The sequence below is a fragment of the Lepeophtheirus salmonis genome, chromosome 14 (assembly GCF_016086655.4).
Source record: "Lepeophtheirus salmonis chromosome 14, UVic_Lsal_1.4, whole genome shotgun sequence".
In the NCBI taxonomy this organism is placed as follows: Eukaryota; Metazoa; Arthropoda; class Copepoda; order Siphonostomatoida; family Caligidae; genus Lepeophtheirus; species Lepeophtheirus salmonis.
The window spans coordinates 3,639,583-3,660,210 of NC_052144.2; the positions used below are offsets into that span (position 1 = coordinate 3,639,583).

Here is a 20,628-nt window from a genome sequence, read left to right on the forward strand (position 1 = left end):
AATAAAAATCAAGAAATTTAAATACCTAATAATATTCAGATAAAGAGTATCCCTATTTGGCTTAGCAACTTATAATCGTAAAAAATCAAATTTCTAAATGTTAAAATAAGATATGGACCTAAAAATTTTAGTACAATATAGTATATTTAGTATAAATTAGTATATTAGCATTAGTGAAACCTCACAAAGCGAAAAAGTGTGTTTTTACTTAGTGATTGTGAAAAAAGTTATAATTAATTGCAAGTGAAAAATAGAAAAAATCAAACACCCTACCAATACGAAAAAACTCCAGGAATAGGCTCTATTGAATAGTAATAGAGCACAAATAAATGAGCTCCTAGTCTTATTGGAAGAACCGAAGGATACTCTACCTGAAATGGTGTCAAAACAATTCTATAACTTAGTGACTGGAAAAGGACTCCAAGAATGGAATCAAAAGCCGTAAGCCATCCGAAGAGGATGAAGTCAACAATTGAAAGAGGGTGGTTTATGATCCCACTGTATGTATCCAAAATAGGAAACGGCCATAGATTCACTCATAATGGCATAACCTATATTAATGCAGCCTTGCTGTGGACAAAGGTGATAGGATTGGATCCAGCAGACATTGGCTCAATGTGTCTAAGACTACCACATCGTCCACTATTGACTTTGACGAAATTAATAAAAAAAGGAAGAGCTTCTAACTAATATTAAATTACCATATAATATTAGTTTATCTGAAAAAAATGGCAGGACATATGAGGCTAGAGTCGAATCTAGAGAAATCATGAGGTTACAGGATGCACAAAAATATATCTGCCAATTGAACAATAAATAAAACCCTTACATTTTATAGGAAAAGCCAAGAAGTGTTCGAACTGCTATGGCTTTGGTCACTTTCAAAAGAAAGTTTTCAAATGAAAGAAAGTCACCATTTGAATATAGAAGGTGGTTGGTACTAAAGATGAATAGAAAGGAGGAATACGGAAAGAAAATCCCACTCACAGTCAATTCAGAGGATTCGAGTATTTTGCAAATTAATCATCAGACAACAAGAATGAATGATGCTTCCATCCTCAATGAAAACGCAATGCAAGATGAACAAAATACACTGAAGTATTTGGAGCAAGAAGATCCAGAACCTAGTCAGCTCAGAAATAAGAGGGATGCCTCAAGAATCAAGCAAGGAGACTTTGCATTAAGCAAAGGATAGTTGAGAAGCAGAAATTAGGGAGAAGAGACGGAAAGTTTGGATGATGAGCTGTGAAACGAATATGAATGAAAATATATGAACCTCAGAGTGAACAAGGGGAAAATGAAAAGTAGCCTCGAATAGATCCTAAACTCGTAATGAAAGAAAGGCTATACAATTATCTAGTGAACGGACTACTCCCTCTAAAAATGATAGTAGGAATACCCCGGTAATTTAAATATTACCGATATGGATGTATCGAAAAAAACTAGAGGCCTACGAATATTGCAGGCAAATATTTATGATATATTGAATACTATTATACCTGATTGCAATCGATCTCCCCGAGGTGATTTGTCTAAATGATACATGGGTGTGAAGTACAGGTGAGTGGTCATTTATTCAAAGCTATTATGAAAATTACTCTTCCCATACAGTTTTAACAGAAAAGCAAATTAACCAGGAAGGGATGTTACAATACTTGTTAGAAGAAATGTCTCGGTAAGGCTGGTTTTTGAAGATAAAAATTGAAATTATATAGTCACTCAGGTGCACTTTCGGGAAATGTCCTTTAAGGTAATATCCCTCTATATACCATCTGGGGGTAAAGAGTTTTTTAAAACTTTGTTAACCGATATAAACTGCAATCTAAAAACAGAAAAAGTTATAATAGATGGAGATTTGAATGTGAGTGAAAAACAGTACAGGGGATTTTACATCCGAATTCGATTTCTCAAATAGAAAGGAATTTATAACATTGAAGATATGAAATGAATTGTATGATCTCGCAGATATAACGGGCAACTACAATTCCACCTTTATTAGGCAAAATGCAAAAGGTAAATCAAGGAGCAGAAGAGATGAATTGCTCTGTAATAACTATCCACTGAAAAGATTAACACCAATTGGCTTTTCAGATATTTTTTTTTCTTTGGGGTAGTATTAATAGAACGTGAACATCAGAGCAAACCATCGAAATGGATACTGAATGCAAAACTACTGCACATTGAAGAGGTAAAAAAGGCTATTAAATGTGTAATAAAGGATATCCAAACAGATGTAGAGCCTGGATGGACAATACAAGCGGTAATGGAAAAAAATATATGGGGCTGTAAAAAAGATATTGATACACGCTGTCTCCTGGAAGTTACAAGGAGAATAGAAAGAGAAAAATGACTGCTGATACATATTGAGAAGAAAGAGTACTGTCTTCCCTGTAATTAATTGGAGAGGATAATTGAATTCAAACCCGAAGGAGCACGAATACAATCAAGAAATTTAAATATAAATTCTAAAAATATAAATCTCCAAAAACATATGGAGAAAACAAATTGCCATGATATTATAAATGAGATCAAGATAGAGAATAATGACGAATGACTTGACAACTTTCGAAAGAAGTTAGGCCTGAAATAAATACATTTACGACTCAATTGATTACAAATATGTCCACAATACCTCATACCCTAAAATCGTACAAAATAGCAGAGATGGTGGCTAATCCAATCTCATTCAGAGATACAAGTACTAAATATATCGAAAGAGTCAATGAAAATATAGATTGCTCAATTCAAGAAATAAGAAAACATAGACTCACCTTTTAGAGCCAATTAAATGTTAGAAAATGGTAGTCATTCCAAGAGTGAACCATATTCTGAGATGTACAGCCTATAACAAAACATATAGTCAAGTATAGAGGCAGCAACGGAGAGAACTTATTTATTCACCTAAAACGGTAGGAACGAGAAGAATATTCTCTCCAAAGTGCCTAGGTCGTCTTGGTATGATTGATATTGGGACACAACGGAGCATCTTATTGCTATCTTGGCAAAAGAGGGGTACCTCGCTTATATTTCCATGGCAAATAATAGTGCACATGGAAGAAAGAGAAACTATCTATTCACTATGAATAGAGGTTCAAAACATACACAAAGAGACGAGAAAGAGGTATTGGCTCGAGGTAGGAAGAGCTGTCATGCTCTATGAGAGTGAGCATCTCCAAATAAAAATACCCATCTCTTGGATTGAGAACGGTAGACGATGTTTTAATAACTAAAACTACTCACCCCTTGATAATTATGGTCCAAAATCAACTTGGAGAATACACACTCAACCCAATTACGAGGCCAGGGAGTCCATATAATATCCCCAATATAAAGAAAAGGATAAACTTGGCAGAGGACAATTTCAGAAATAAATTTGTTAGGGTTACAGTGAAGACGGAAAATGTTGATCAATATGCGAAAACATTTTGGGATTCAGTCCTCAATCCAACGGAAATGTACTTGAAATATCGGATATTGTCTTCTTTATTAGGAAACATATTAATGACACTCGGGTGCACAGTGATTACAATCAAGTGAAGGCAATCTCTCACATATTCTGGGAATGAGGATGTGTGTGAGACGGAGAACGTATTGCCACTTCTACTTTACTATCTGTATATATATAATACATTTTTTGTGTGTGTGTCCTTTATGGATATCTACACCGTTAGACCCCTTGCACGCTGAAGCTTGGATGGGTTTCTCTTTTGAATATGGTAAGGAAACAATCTAGATTTTTTAAGCTCGAGGACACTAGATAAGGAGTTGAATTATAAATCAAAATGTGACTGACGTCTCAGAAAACACCTATACGAATAAAGGCGTTTCTTAAAATTATTCAAAATCAAAAAAGTTATCAAAAAAGAAATCGGTAAAATTTTGAGCGCAATGTACGAATACGGGAACGCGTTGTTTTATCCATTAACGAACCAGTTTCGCGCACACGCTTCACAAATTTATCCAAAAACTGCCTGGAAGCCGCTTTATTTCGACCGACATAATTTTCTTGCAGTTTCGTTAGAAGAATCTCCATTTTGGAAGTAAGTATTCAGTATTTCCCAATTTTCTTCGAGCGTAAACTTAACCATTTCGTACCCCGGAGACCTTTTACAAAATATTAGACACAATGAGAATGTTACTACAGCTGTCAGACGTCAAAAAATAGTAGTTCAAAGTGCAACCGCTAGATCGGCCACCATCTAGCGAAATTGGAGAAATTCAATCACACAGCCATCTTTAGAACCCTTTCTTGGCAAGAAGATCGAGTACTGAGAACCAAATTGTTGTAACTCAAATATTTACATAAACAAATTATCCTATAAAACTCCATTCTTTCACGATGACTAATCATGTTTTCCAATTTCTACAATCAAAATGGATCTAAGAAATTTATTTCAACAGTCTGAATTTCTCGATATTGAAGTATTAAAATTAACTATTAGACTTCTACAATAATATAAGACATAAGCTAATGGACTGCATTCCTTTCACTCTACAAACATTTATAGAAAGTGACCATGAGCTGATGTAAATCGCCGTGGCTTTCGCCAAGGCCTATGATACTTTATCGCACGAATATATTATCAAAACGCTGTACAGAAAGGGTTTTGGAGACTATATCATTCGAATGGTTGGCGTAACCTTAGCAAGAAACAGAACTGCCATAAGGTATGGAAACTAATGCAGTTATTTTGAGAATAAAAGGGGCGTCCACTAGGGAGATCAGCTGTCTGCAACAATTTTCATCATACGCTTTGACAAACTTATTCGCGATGTTTACTCAGAAGCCACGATAAAAGGATTTTAACTATCTTACAAACCTTTAAAATGAATGTACTATGTAGACGATCTAACTACGGTATTTTCAGGAAGTCCTACCAAAACTTTAGAATTAATTAAAGCACTTATACGCATACTTAAAAATCTTGTCTTTTTGTAAATGTCCTTATGTCTCTTAATATCGAAAGAGTGGCCAGAATTTACTTTTGTAAAAAACCTCAAATTATTAGGATCATGGGTTGCCCCCGATAGCATGTTGATGAATTATAAAGAAATCCTCTCTAGGATAAAAATAGCATTAAGCCACTATGCTTACCTAAATGTATGCAAATGGTATAGAATAAGCGCATGTAACACGTACATTGTGCCCAAAATCACCCACTTGTCGCATATATCTCCGTTCTATCCAAATATACCTTCTGAGATTAATGTAATTGAAGATTCTTTCCTTAAAATCTTAAGGAAGAAAAATATATCAACTCAAAGAATATACAATCCAATAAAATATGGTTGCTTAAGTGCGATATCATTTGCTAAATTTTGGAAATGCCTCAGCTCCTACTGGATGAGGAAATTGTGGGACACACAACACTTTTGGAGTGTCCAATTGAACCACTTTCTAGTTTAAGCCGTTGCAAATTCCCAAAAAACTCCACAGCAAAGCATCAAAGCCAGTAAAAATAAGTATCTAACCTCTCCTGAGAAATGATTTAAGTACAAAGTACTTTCGGATACAGTGGCATACAAATCAACAGTGAAGAGGGATTTGCCCTCCAACTTTCGAAAAATGATTTTTTATGAACATCAAACAACGGAAAAATCCATGCAATAATTAGAAAGGCACAGTATATAATACCCAAATTGCGTTCTACAAGAGACGATAACTTTGATGGGATTTTACCTATATTAAGATTGTATTTTAGGACTTTGAATGGGATTATTTTTTAATTATTATTTTATTGTCATCAGCTATTGACGGTTTTTGATGATTGAAAGGTAAATTTGTATTGTAGTACATGATTACCAATGGGGAATAAAATGAGCACTTAGTTTTTTTTAATGATATATTTTATTTGCTAAATTAGTGTATCAATGTAATCTGTATTAGAAAATTGTTGAATAAAACTGAATGGCCTAGTGGCCAACAAAAAAAAACGATAACATATCTACAATTATACGTTTATTATTAAATTTGGCCATCAGCCCATGATTTTTTAGCCAGGTTAGTGTCCTAAAGAGGGCCGTGAGAATGAATTTCTGCAATCTATAATACTGAGCAGTGATCTATAACTAAAATGTTATTCTATCTTAATTTACTGTAGTATATATCCTACATTTAAAATTAATAATTCAAGACTTTGAGATAGAGTATAAATATCTAAAACACTTGTTCAAACCATCCCATTTATTCCTTAACAAATACTATTTTTTACTAGAGTGAATTGGGGAAAAAAAAAACTATCTGCGAAGTTTTAGGACTATCATCAATTTTTACTCAGGTACTTGTTTTTTTTAACTGTAAATTTATGGTTGCAAAAGTATTAATCAACCCCACAAATTAAAACATATCATTAACTTTGTGTTCAATAATCTAAGGTGTTCGAAAAATGTTCAAAATAGGTATATATGGCTTCAAATAACGTTGAACATATAATTTTCAATTGTCTTTCTTTCTATTGAAGTTTTTTTTTTTTTTTTTTTCACTTTTCTCGTTCCTAATCGATCCCAAAAAATCTAGACATTACACTTTACATTAATTTTTTTACCATTCGATTCTTGTTTAATTGAGAAGTCGGATCTTAAAAGAATTGCACTTTTCTGAATGCATCATTAGATCAAAAACAGGTTTTACTATTTTATTTTAATTATATGTTAATTTCATAAATATTAATCAAATCTACATCTAATAGTTTATAAATTTTATTAATATCATTTCAAATAATTTTACATGGATGAGTCTTACATTAACGGATATTTTTGAAAACATAAATTTAGAAGGAGTTTTAGTCAAAAACAGTGCAGCTTTTTATATTCGCATATTGAATAAAATCCTAATATTGTCTTTGTTTAAATTGACATTCAAATTTAAATATGTTCAATCAATCGAATAGTTTACTTCTGATTTAGTTATTTTTCTAACTGATTCAACATTTATTATTTAACAAAGAGCATTGAAACCCAAGAATAAGCAGGGGCTATTTAATAAAATGTAATTGAGGTCCATGTAGAAAATGAAAAATAATATAATAAGCTTGGTTTTCGGATTTCCATGGCTATTCACAAATTTGAAATATTCAAATAAAATAATTAAATTTTTTGAAAAAAAAATCAAATATTGAACCATTTTGGAAAAAAATTTTAAAAATCTATGGACACTTATGGAAAATAATTTATTTTTGGAAAAAAAAATTTTGTCAAATATTTTCAATTATTATATTTTTGGAAAAAAAATCAAAAATCCAAAGCTATTTATAAAACATTTTTGGGAAAAAAAATTCAAAAATTCATGGTAATTCACGAAAAATTAAATTTTATTGAAAATAATTCAAATATTAAATTTTTTAGGAAATAATTCAAATATTTTTTGCTGTGCTGCATAATTGGCCCAAATAACAAAAAAACAAAAAAATTATATTAAAATACAAAAAAATATTATATTTTAAAAAAAATACAAAAAAAAAAAAAAATTAAAATACAAAAAAAATTAATTTGGGGTACAGGTAAAATCAGCTCCTCCAGTCTACCCCCTGTGAATACCCCTGACTAGAAGTTAGTTGTTATCTCTGAAGAAATAGAAATTGTTGTGTCCTCAGATAGGATCCTAATTTGCATCTCGAAATTTGTTATTATTCCTCATTTGTATTATTTGGATTGAGTCCTAGATTACAGAGGTGAACACTTCACGAATGAATTCAAGACAATAATGGAATGTATCTTTGAGTGCAGAATCCTAAACTGATCTCAGTTTTTCTCTCAGTAATCGAACTTCGTATATATCTTAGATTATAGTAATTTGGGACTATTGCTGTTCAGAGTCATTGTTTACCCTTAAACCAATTCCCAAATTACATGTAGGATAAATAAAACTTGTATAAAATTGTTTTTATTAATTCTGTATCTTGTTCTGTACTCGATATATTTCCATTTTTAAGCTCAAAAATGATGAAAAACGACATTCTTCTTAACTTAACTTATTTAAAATACTTAAGCTATGATGAATATTAAGTATATAGTATAGCTTAAGTATATTATAGAAAAATATTCAGTGTATAATTTTAAAAAAGATAATATTTAAAAAAATATGCATCTCATGCATCAAAAATATCTACTCATCGTGAATGGATCGCTTTATTGTTTCGATCCCTGTATCTCGTTCCCAAGGAATTTTTTATATCCAATTACAGAGCCCTTTAAATATAATACACAAAAATAATTCAAGCCCTTGAGTTGTGTAACATAACGAGGGGCATTGATGTTCAGGGAATCTGTGGTAGTAGTGTTTGACCAGGTTTTGGACCAGCAGTTAACTTGCACAGCCCGTGGGCAGAGTCGTATTATAGAATATTAGAAGGGGTCTTTAATGCTCAAGGAAGTGGATGGAGTTGGTAATACCCCACCTTTTGAAAAGCGGTCCACTTGCCTAGCCCGTGGGACGGGTTACATTATAGTATACCAGAAGGGGTCCTTGATAGTCAGGATAGCAGTGGGAATAGTTTTTGATCCCACTTGAGACCAGCCGTCCACCTGCACAACCTTTGGAAATGATTTTTGACAAGATAGCAGATACTCTCTCTATATAAGGCTCAACCATATTCTATTAATTCAAACCAAAATGACTTGGCACACATTTAATTGACGAGTTTGAACAAATTTGTGGAAATTTGAGATTTTTTGGAGTTCAATTCAACCCAAATATAAGAAGAATTGTTGTTCTCTCTCGCATTTATAATAAAGGCACCTCCCATTATGTTCACCTGTACCAACTATTATAGGTGAACATAATGGGACCCTAATTAATTAACCATAATTTGCCCACTCTACAGAAGGTAAATTAAAATATTTATATAATAGAAATTCTAAAGCATTATCCAAAAAATAGTAAACTAACATTATCTCAATTTTCAGAACAACAATCGTATTTTGTTTTCTTGTAATTACCTCACATATGTAGAGATGAATTACTCTAATATTAGGGAAAGTGAAAAAGATATCCTTTTCACTAATACGTAGAGATGAATTACTCGTAAAATATTAGTGAAAATGATATCTTGGATTGGGTACATTGTTAAGTCTCATATTAAGGATTGATACAACCCCAATTTTAAAACATAAATTCCCCTTTGTTGTTATTTAATCTTATATTTATAGTACCCTTATGTATTTTTTTTAAATGTTAACTTTCTAATTTATTGCCTGGTATCCAACTAGGACCCATATTCATCTTGGGTCAATATATTTCGATCATTTTTTTTACCTATATAACAAAATCGGATATGCAATTAATCCATTTAAAATCAATCTACCGAGGGTTTCCTGGAAATTTTACAGCAATAGATAAGAAACAATAAATAGAGATTTAAAAAATTCTGGAGTGTAATATTCCAACTGAAATGATGTCATAAATAATTTGATACCTCTAAGAGACAACTTATCTGCTGAAAGAGATTGCTCCTATTGTGACTTTAGCTCTGGTGCATTTATAAATAAAATATTGTAGTATTCTATTAAAAAATGGTGGTGTAGTTCGTCTTTTTCTTTATCCAAATCTTAAAAAGGTTTACAAAATTGGCTTAGTTGATCCAAGTTGTCGTTAGAATATTGGTAGCCATAAAATAACTTCATAATATTAAAATACAACATTCAAGGTTTTGACTAAAATATTAACTAATATTTTTTGTACTTAAATAATCAAGTACTATTTAACATCAATCTATGTCGGCTATATTGTATGTAAATATAAAGATACAATGCTTCTAAGAATAGTTTCCTTTTTTATATTCAGTTCTTCTTTTTTTTTGTTTTCATCTGTTTATATCAAAAATGCCGTTTTTGGGTTTCCCCACTATTCGTTCTAGGAGACTGAAAGTTATAACGTGCTCCGGAGAAAATATTCTCTAGAACTCAATGCGTGTAGGTTCGTACATTGCCCATTCATAGAGAATGAAATATACCTTATATAAGGACGTCAATCAAGATTCTTCGGTTAGATTGAGTAAATGTAATTCTATAGCGTTTACTTGTTCTTAATCAGTGCAACTCAATTTAACCAATTAAAGGAATATAAAAAAAAGACTATCCATGGATACCTCGTTTGAACTTGTTCAGGCTAAGTAAGGGGGGAGACTCATATAAGGTGGGCTTATTCTATACCCAAAACCAAAAATTGTTTATGGAGCTATACGAATAATTCTGTTTCGTTAATTTATTCAATATCAAATTGCAATTTCGTTTTTTCAGATGCAAAAAAGGGATTAACAATGAAATATTGGATTCGTGGGTAAAATAAAGTTTGATGTAATTTGTCTGGAAATTTGTTTGTATATAAATTCATTCATTTATTTTCATAAATCGTCCATTTTTAATTTTTAAGAAGAAATGGTATAATACATTACATTTTGGACATAAAATCTTTAGTATTTCTAATTTCCGGGAACATTTTATTTAATAATTTTTGCAATATTTGAAAAATGAACCAGTATTTTGTCAACAACATTATTCTACATAACTTTCTTCTTTGTAAATTAAAAAAAAATCTTTGTAGATTTGTATTCTTCTTTACAATTCCAATAAATGTTATTTGCTTCATATAGCACAAAATTAGTGCTAAAACGTTTTTTGTAATTCTCTTCGTAAATTTCGATTTGCCAATTTTATGACAAAAATAATATATTGACTTCTCATTTAAACAAACTTTTTCATATATTAATGTTGGTATGTTATTTGTAATTTATAATACAACTTTTTTTATAAATCGGAGTAATACATATATTATAATTCTAGTTCGCCCTCCCCTTGATGGAGGCAATCAGAGAGTTTTTGATAATATGAGATGTTCCATTTGTTATAAATTCAACCTAGCTTTAAACAAAATAATATATTGTACTAAGATCCACACTGTTGTCTGTGGTATGACAAGGTGCTGAGTCTTGTTGTTAGACCCAAGGCCTGATCTTCAGCAATTTGTGGATCCAAGGCAACCTACCCATTTGAAATTTCTATCTTGTTTTTGTTTTGTTCTTTCAAAAATCATCGTCACGGGGCAGTATTGTTTCTCCTCTATAAATTAAATCTTATTTATATCTGGAGCAGCTCTCAGCATGATGCCCAAAACTTGACTAAAGTCTGTTGATACAAACAATGTTTCTGCGAGCAAAAAAAACATCGATTTGATCTTAACGCCCTGTATCCAGTATATGAATGAATAATTCCCGACTATTACATATGGAATCGCTCAGCAGTTGGAATGGATGAAACATAATTGACTGACTTGCAATCAATTTGCACCTCTTTTTGCAAATTGTATCCTGGAATGAGATGATACACATTTTAATTTTATGTTTACCCACATATCACATTCTAAATTAACAACATTTATATATCAATTTACATAAATATTTTTACTTTAATTACACTTCACAAGAAGTTTGAGGGTCTTTTTTTTTTTATTGTTCCAAGTTTCAAAACAAATTTAATAAACTATAAAGCCAAAACATAGGATACTTTGGCTGCCTGTTCATATATTCGGATTGATTTATGTAGTGGTCTTTGATGTAAAAAAAAATTGGCATAAAAATGTCAGATAGGGAAACTTTTTTTTTTAAAGCAAGATTTATGGTTTTTAGCGAGGGTCAACTTTTTTAGTTTTGTCTATGGTGAGGTTGTACCCGTGTAAGTATTGAGTTAAAAAGTATTATGAAGTAATGTTTAAAGGCTATAAAAGTATCTAAATAGTATAATTAATTACAAAAGTTAACTAAAATTAATTATTCCAATATTCAAAGGGTTTACATACTTGATTGTAGCAGTATATTTGATGTACGGATTTTGAATCTGTATAGTTGTTTAAGCATAAAAATTAATTGTGCTAAAAAAATGAACTATATAATCGTGATTAACCTATCCAATACGAAAGATTCATGATTTTTTAAATTATATAAACTTTTTTTCAACTTGTATTAGTTATTAATTGTCTTATTCAATCCAACGTAAAAAGAAGGACTATTTTTGGATAAAGATTTGGATTTTAAGTTGACTTCCATTAAGAAATATATTTTGATGGCTTAATGTTATTACTAATATTATGCAATTATTTTTTGTAGCTTACATTAAAAAAGGAATAGCATTAATTCCTGGTTTATATCAATAAATGTTTGGTTTAACAGCTACAAATAAATATTGATGAACGGATGATGTAATTTTATTTCATTAGCATACAAGATGGCAAATAATAAACAAAAAAAGAATTTTATGTTTTCCATTATAGAGAACTTTTTTCAAATATGCAAAATAAAAATTCAACAAAATTGTTTAATTTTTACAAATAGTTACTTTAAGAAACCCAAATAAATAAGATATATTTATAAATACACTAACCTTTGAGGATGTCTCCAGGTAAAGTTTCACATATTTCTATAGTTATACTTAGTATGTTGTTCAGGGAAAAAATATTCAATTTGAAAAGTTTAATTCTGCTCAAAAGGATGTACTTTTGTTATAACTTTGTAATGGTATCCCAAAAAATAAGATATTTGTGAGAATTCATACACATGGTTTCTAAAACGACGGAGATATCGTCACTTTTTAGAAATTAATCGTAATTTCTTTTCTCCTCACTATTCAATATTAATCTGAACGCCTAAAGTTGAAAATTCTAACCACTTTTGGGTTGAAAAATATTCAAGAGGAAAGCAGTATAGCTGTTATGATATTTCATTTTTTTTTAGGTTCCTTTAATTGCTCAGATAGAGTTGCAATGTTTAAGTAAGAATATACTTTATAACATTACACTTACTGCATCGAACTTAGGAATTGTCTTTGAAGTCCGGCATATACATAATAATCAATGATGTAAATACAATAATTTTTGTAGTATGTACATTATTTTGGAATTGGTAATCTGAAGAATGGATTTTCTTTTCCTTAGGAATTGGCATTATTATTTAATTCTTGAAGTTGTAAATATCCTTTTCTAAATAGATTTAATTATATTCAAAACCTGATTAAATATAAAAGACGAAGCGTATCCCTGGAGATTAACTTCGGATTTATAATTGTAAGTCCCTGTTATACTTAGAGTAAAATTGGGGATCAACATATGAAACACACGAATATTCAATCAGGTTTTAAATACGATTGATCTATTTAGGAAAGGAAGTTCACTACTTAGGAATTAAATAATAATGACAACAGTTGCTAAAGAAAAAGAAAAATCCTTCTTTAGATTACCAATTCCAAAAAACGGTCCAGCTAAAATTTTTCCAGAATTTACTTCGCTACTTATAGCTTTATTACAAATCCTTAGAGTTAATCTCTGTTACCCATGAGCTTGGTTTTAAAATAACTATATCACAAATATGTTTTTGGGTTGTATAAAAATTAACATACCGGTAGTTGCATAAATACGCGGACTATTTGTGGCAAATAATTAAATGTGTAATAAAATTCGTATGCCGTATTTTTTTGAGAATTATATAATAGAGAATTTATTCTGGTATAAAGTTTCATATAATTACTGAATATAACCGCCATCAGCTGCTATGACACCCTCCAAACGCCCGCGGAAGGCCTTGCACACATTGATGATGTAATGGTCTCCCATGGATGCCCATTGCTCATGGACGCTGTCCTTCAATGAGTCCAAATTCGGGTGGCGGGTAGTACAGGCCTTCTTCTCAATTTGCCACCACACACTGTAGTCAAGGGGATTCAAATCAGGTGATTGAGGTGGCCAAATGTTTTTGTTCCAAAATGGCATGTTGGCAGGGAGCCAATCCTGAGTCATTCCAGAGGTATGGGCAGGTCTTTCAGATATTTTCCCTCCTTGACAAGCTTTTGGACCTTGAATACAGTAGTCCAGTGTCCTTGATTATCTTCTTGACAGACCTACCGGTGCGAAGGAGAGTGGCAACCATATGACGTTTGGTCTCGTTATTCATCGTAAACGACTTTGTTTGATGCAAGTAAGAAAAACAAAAACAGAGCCAAAAGATTTACCGAGTTACTTGTGCTAGATTTTTTAATTTCCGGTCACGGAACCTCGAGATATAAGCGTTTAACAAATTAGTCCGCGTATTTATGCAACTACCGGTATGTGACAATAAATATATCGAGTTTTACAGATTGCACACCGATCGGTTTATTATTTGTGACTCCCTCCACCTTTAATTTATATTAATAAGGGTGATAAATCATCGTCATTGAATTTCAGTACTGTGGAAGTATACTATGGTTGTAAATTTGTATAGCAGATAAATCTGAGGATTATCTTTGACTTATCTTAAGGTAGGACTCTTAGATTCAATTTCATGACTCTCTTTACTCTGAAACTTCAAGCAATTAACCCATTATATACTACAACTTATATTAAACACGCGGTAGTATCCGGTATTGCCTGGAGTAATTAAGCACTGGCTAAAAACCAATTTTTCTCCAACAATATAGAAGATAACTCCCCAAGAAATCATCATTGTTATTCCCCATTTTTCATGAGCCCACTCTCACGTAACTACTCAATACAATAATTATTTTATCCAATCATATGACGTGTTCCCTCCTCAAGAATGAAAGAATAATAAGAGTTTGAGAAGAAAGCAAATATATGGAAGAACTTTTGTCTAAAGGAGTGCTCACTAATAAAAACAAACAACACATTTTTTGACTATTTCTGAGTTTGCTTACGAAAAACCTAGAGTGAACAATGAGGATTTGTTAGGGAGTTATCTTCTATATCATTAAACAAAGTTTTTTTGTTGACTCCGAATTACTCCGGCTAATGCCGTGTACTACGGCTAATGAATTCATAAAAAACACAATTCTACACACCTCAAGTTCAGAAATAATAATCCTTACTTGGTAATTCCAATTTCCAAGTGGAATCAATCGTACCAAAGAATCGAATACATAAAAGTAATTGGGGATTTACATTGATCGTTGGTTTCGAATAAAATACTTTGACTTCCCTTTTTTTTTAAAAGAGGACTTTGCCAACCCTTTACAATATTTACATATTCATATAAATATAAATATCATAGTCTGTATAAATTGAGTATATTTGTCTCATACCTATATTTCAAAGATCAAAATATGATTTTGTGACGTCAGAGGAGCATAGTATGTAACTACAATATTCCTAATATATATATGTATGAACATTCCTAAGTCATTAATCATAATTGAACATTTCAAGAATGCAAATATGTATGTATATTCTACATTTTGTTCTTTCATAAATGCAAGATTAAATGAAAATTTGTGGAAATAAGGATAAAATGAAGAAAAAACGAATTAACATTATTCAAAAGCAATACTACATATTAATTAAATTGTGAGCTTCATTGCTTTTTTGTTTCTCTTGAATTGTGTCCAGGAATTTATGTTTGTACATTGTGAGTATTGTTTTACATGTCATACATTTTCACTATTTTGAGAAGACATCTTGATTATTATTATTCATTAAATGCAACTCATTTAAAAATGCATAACTTCATAGACGCGCGCCTCTTCACTTCAAAGTCCTCCTACTACATAATTATGCATTTATCCAGTTTAATAAACTTCTATTGGGATATTTACATACGTATCGATGAAGAAACAGGATTTAGTCAACGTAATAAACAACAGATTATTTAAATCCAATAAATGAGATCATATTTGATTGTACATTGGTACAAATATATATCATACAATATGACATTAAAGGCTTGTAACAACCCGTAAAAGTTGCTAATGAGGCATTTATTGGCCGTAATTACTCATTTCCTTGTAGCTGGGCAAATATTTATTATAAATGTCTTCGATTGATTATATTTAGCTATATAGATTTAAGCAAATACTGTATCATTTAGCACGTCATTATCTTAGTTATATCTCACAACTTTTCAAGTTCTTACTCACAGATTAACAATTACTTATTCTTATTCAATCAATCGTTGCCCGATAATTATCCCTTAAACCATTTCGCTTTAGAACATTTTGTCTTAAACCTATTTTACCTCAAGGATATTTCTTCTAAATGATGTTTTTTGTCATTTTTATTTATTTTTGGTTGAAATTGATGTTCACTTTGAATTTTTTAAATCAAAATATAAAATATTTATTACTATAGAATGATTGAAATGTTTGGAATAATGATTGAATCATGCTCTTGCCTCATATTATGCTTGTTGTCAAACCATGAGTCTGTTCTAGTATGAATAGTCCATTATGTCTAATGATAATGACTATTCAAATCGTTGCCATGTTTATTTATTTTGTTTTTCTTATAATACTTATTTTTTAACTATTTTGTCTCCGGTTCCAATTAATAACATAGTGAGATTTTATTGATGTATGCATTGAAATTTTGGATAAAATGATTCCATCATTTTATCCAAAAGAAAACAACCATTTTTATGACTTTTATAGTAATACACATTACATATTTCGATTAAAAAATTTCAAGGGAACAATAAATTCTACCAAAAATAGACAATAACGACGTATTCATTTCATTTATTTATATATATTAAGGCGAAATATCCTTGAGGAAAAATGGTTTTAAGGTCGTCACGCAAAATGATTTAAGACCACACTACATACATAGCTCACAACTAATCGACCCTCAGAATACTGATATGGGAGAAAAAAGAAGAAACATCGACATCTGACAAAAAAAAAAAATTTGGTGTTTGTGAGGTAAAAATTTGAAAAATTAAATTTTTCAAAAATTATTTTTAAAATTCACAGCTATTTACAAAAAAAAATATTTTTTCCGTCAAATATTTTAAAATATTAAATTTTTTACAAAAAAAATTCCAAAATCCATAGCTAATCTCAAAAAAATTCAAAAAACCGTGTCTGCTCACATTAAATTTATAAATTTTAATTTTTTTAAAAAATTAAAAATGGACTGCTCTTTAAAGAAAATTAAATTTTTTGGGAAAAAATTTGTAAAATTAAATTCGTGATATTAATTTTTTTGAAAAAAATTAATTAAAATTTTCTAGTAAAGAGTTCTTTATTTGGGGATCGATCCTCCTTCAATAATAATGCAATTTACAACGTCAGTGAAAGTGTATTATAAGATTTCAGATAATCATATCAAACTGGTAAACCCCATTTGAACCTTGTATGGTTTTTCCCCCTCTCTGTCAATACCATTGTAAATGAAATTGAATAGCTCTTTTGAAAAATATAAGTTCGTCGCCACATGGATTCTAATGCATCACAAATAGTTCGATTATAAACAAACTACTCGTATAATTAATTATGATTCAAATGATATTTCAAAAACCAGTTACAACTTTTACTTCTCTTAAGAGATCAAAAACAATATCACGACATATAGTTTATGGACTGCATACCTATATATTTAGTAAAATTATTGAAACAGGATGTTGATTAAACATATAATGGCAGAAACACCCATTATATTACTGGGGGGGAGTGAGGGCTTGGTTTTTTGGATTTTTTTGAAAAAAAATCTATAGATATTCACAAAAAAATTTCAAAAATTCAATTTTAAATATTAAATTATTGCTCTGCTGCATAATTTGCCTTAATGACCTTTTTTTCCAAGAGAAAAAAAAGAAATCTTACAAAAAAAAAAAAAATTATCTCTATTTTCGTGTAAATTTTTTTCATCCTGACCAAAATATGTCTAGTAAAAATCAAAATCCCATAACTTGGTGGGGAGGGGCATAGCTGCTCCAGCTCACCCCCTACGGACGCCCCTGGTACAGTTGCAGGGTCCTCAAACGAAATGTAGACAACTTTTAACTGTTAAAAATAAACCCTTTATTAATCAAAGTTACAACTTCCTTTTTGTACGCTTTCATCTATACATATTAATTAAATAATCTGTTTCTTTTGCAGAATAAAATCTTAGAGTTAGCTTTACAATTGTGAAACCTATTTTGGGCAAACTTGTAAATGCCACGCAGCCACCAGTACTGTGGGCAGATGAAAAGTTATTCACTGCCCAGGCCGTGCCAACTTAATCAAAATGGCTGTAAATAAATGACAGTGAATAAAGAAAACATCCCATTTAATGAAAGACTGATGTTTCAGAGCCAGAAACTAGGTTCTGTGATGTGTACGGGTGGGATAACTGCAACTAGTCAAAAATATTAATTAATCCTCATTGAAGAGGGTGTCAAAGTCAAAGGAAGATGTTGAAGGAGAAGTTGGTAACCAGGGTTAATCCCAGATATGGAGAGGATGGAATAGCTCTCCAACAAGACGGAGCTACGTCACATACAACCAATCTTGTTCAAGAATGGTGTAGGGAAAATATGGCAGGGTTTTGGCCAAAGGAATGGTGGCCTCCTTCCTCTCCTGATTTAAATTGACTATGCAATATTAAGTATCTTGGAGAGTGAGGCCTGCTCTTCAAATCATTTAAGTGTTGAAGATCTGTAGGTAAAATTGCCCACTTGTTGGAAAGAAATATGTAGATAACCCCTAAGTACCTCACATAATGAAGCTTATAAAAGCATAAATTGAAAACTAAATATAAATCATTTATACTTTTTCTTTATGTTTCTATGAATGTTGCATTTTTTTTAAACTGGAGTCTTTGTGAAAATGATATTGGTTTTCATTGGTACAAATGTCGTTAATAAATTATTTTTTTTACATTATAAATGTTGTTTTATTGAAGCAAGATCCTTTTTCTAAGAATAAAATCTCCATGTATATCAATTTACTTCACTTTGTTCCTTGGGCTGTCTCAAAATCATAGGAAAAATATCAATGATTTATTTATTGGAGGTTGTCTCACAGCAAAAATAAGAATGTTCAACTTTAATTTCTATGCTTCATACTTCTTTATTATATACCAGCATTATCTTAATATTGTTTACGATTTCAATGTCAATTTAATGTTGTATTGCATGTTTTTTGACGTTTAATGAAAAAAAGAGAAAAAAATGAAGAAATATTCAGAAAATAACAGATATTTCAGTTAAACATCAATTTTATACATGTCAAATTTATATACAAACGAATCTCTAGACAAATTTCTAATAACTTTATTTCCTCCAGAAATCGTCTTCCTGCATTTTTCATCCATATCTTATTTTGCCAATAACTTTTTGGATTTCAAATAAATTTAGAAAACTTTCTTATTCGTATGCTTATTTTTTGTGACACCAAACACTTTTTGATTTATAACTCCACCCCCTATTTAATCTACTTCTGCTCCAAAAACAATTTTTGTAATTTGGGTATAGAATAACCCCCTTTATGTGACCCCCCAAAAAAAAAAAAATTGCCACCCTGTCTTAGCCTGACCATGCTCAAAAAGCGCCCATGCAAAGTTTAACATTCCTAGGCCCAACAATAAGGGGACATATAGACGATACACACAAACAAGCTCTAATATATACTAATAATACTAACAAAGGGTTACCCGGCGTTGCTTGGCTAAGGATGGTCAAAATAATTATAAAATATACAAAATTATTATGTTATAATAATTATCAACATTATATGAATGTTTCGTTGTCATCGAGAAAGATCCTTATAATTCTAATTCTCTTGCTATGAATCTACTGATGGAGCGGGGTATTGACAATATCTTATCATACATAAACTAATAACACTATATCAGTCCAGTTAGTAATCCACAAAGTTCATCATAGGACCTCGTAACCCCCAATACTCTTACTATTGGCTCATGTAACCATAATTGTATTATTATGAAAAAAAAATTAAATATTGTGTTATAGACATCAAATAAAATACCAACATATCGGCATATAAAAATTGCCTAGATGAGAAGTACATTTTTTATTTGTCAAAAAATTGTCAAATCGAAATTCGCGAAGAAAATAACAAAAAACTTTTTTGCACTAATTTTGCAAAGAAAAGTAGTTAATATCATTTATTGGCATTGAAAAAGGAAACACAAAACCTACAAAAAAAGAATCCTGCAAGTTAAGGAGAATAATGTTCTTGAAAATTAATGAATTGAGAATTAATTAGTAAAATGTTCAGGAAATTCAAAAAAAGAGACAAAAAATGAGAAATTGTTCAGAAAATAACTTTTTATGATGTTTATGTGTCAAATTTATATGCAAACAAATTTCCAGACAATTTTCAAAAAACTTTATTTCATTACGAAGCCAATATTTTATTGAAAGTTCATTTTTTTTTTTTTTTGCAATAACTTTTTTTATTCTGAATAAATTTAGAAAATGTAATCATTCATAAAATTGTTTTTTCACTTTTGGATTTATATCTCAATTCCATATCTAGTCTCCTTGAGTTGCAAATATCGGTTTTTTGTATTTTAGATATAGCATAACCCCCCTTTATGATCCCCCCCCCCATCAATACTCCTGTCTTAGCTTGACTAGGCTCGAAAGTGGCACCCATGTAAAATTTCAGCCTCCTAGGTTCAACGGTGTGAGCACCCATAAAGGACACACACAAAATCTATTTAATATATATAAGGATTACTGAGGGTGACTCAAGTTTGATTTTCTAAAATGCAAATGTACTCACGTTAGGATTTGAAAGTATATTTATGTTATATACTATATTAAATTTATCATTTTTGTGCTTTTCTTATTAAATAAATGTATATTATTTATGTTAGACATTATTTTTAAAGCAAAAGAAAAGTAATACTTAAAGTAAAAAGAGAAT

At 30.6% G+C, this 20,628-nt stretch overlaps 1 long non-coding RNA gene across 1 annotated transcript; it reads right to left on the reverse strand.

Annotated features, from left to right (window-relative positions):
* Positions 1-2,631: 2,631 nt before the first annotated feature.
* On the reverse strand, positions 2,632-3,915 carry LOC121129553 (uncharacterized). The gene is made up of 3 exons (XR_011783671.1): positions 2,902-3,915; positions 2,772-2,842; positions 2,632-2,701 (listed from the first exon to the last, which is right to left on the reverse strand). It is a non-coding gene; the product is annotated as an uncharacterized lncRNA (long non-coding RNA).
* Positions 3,916-20,628: the final 16,713 nt, after the last annotated feature.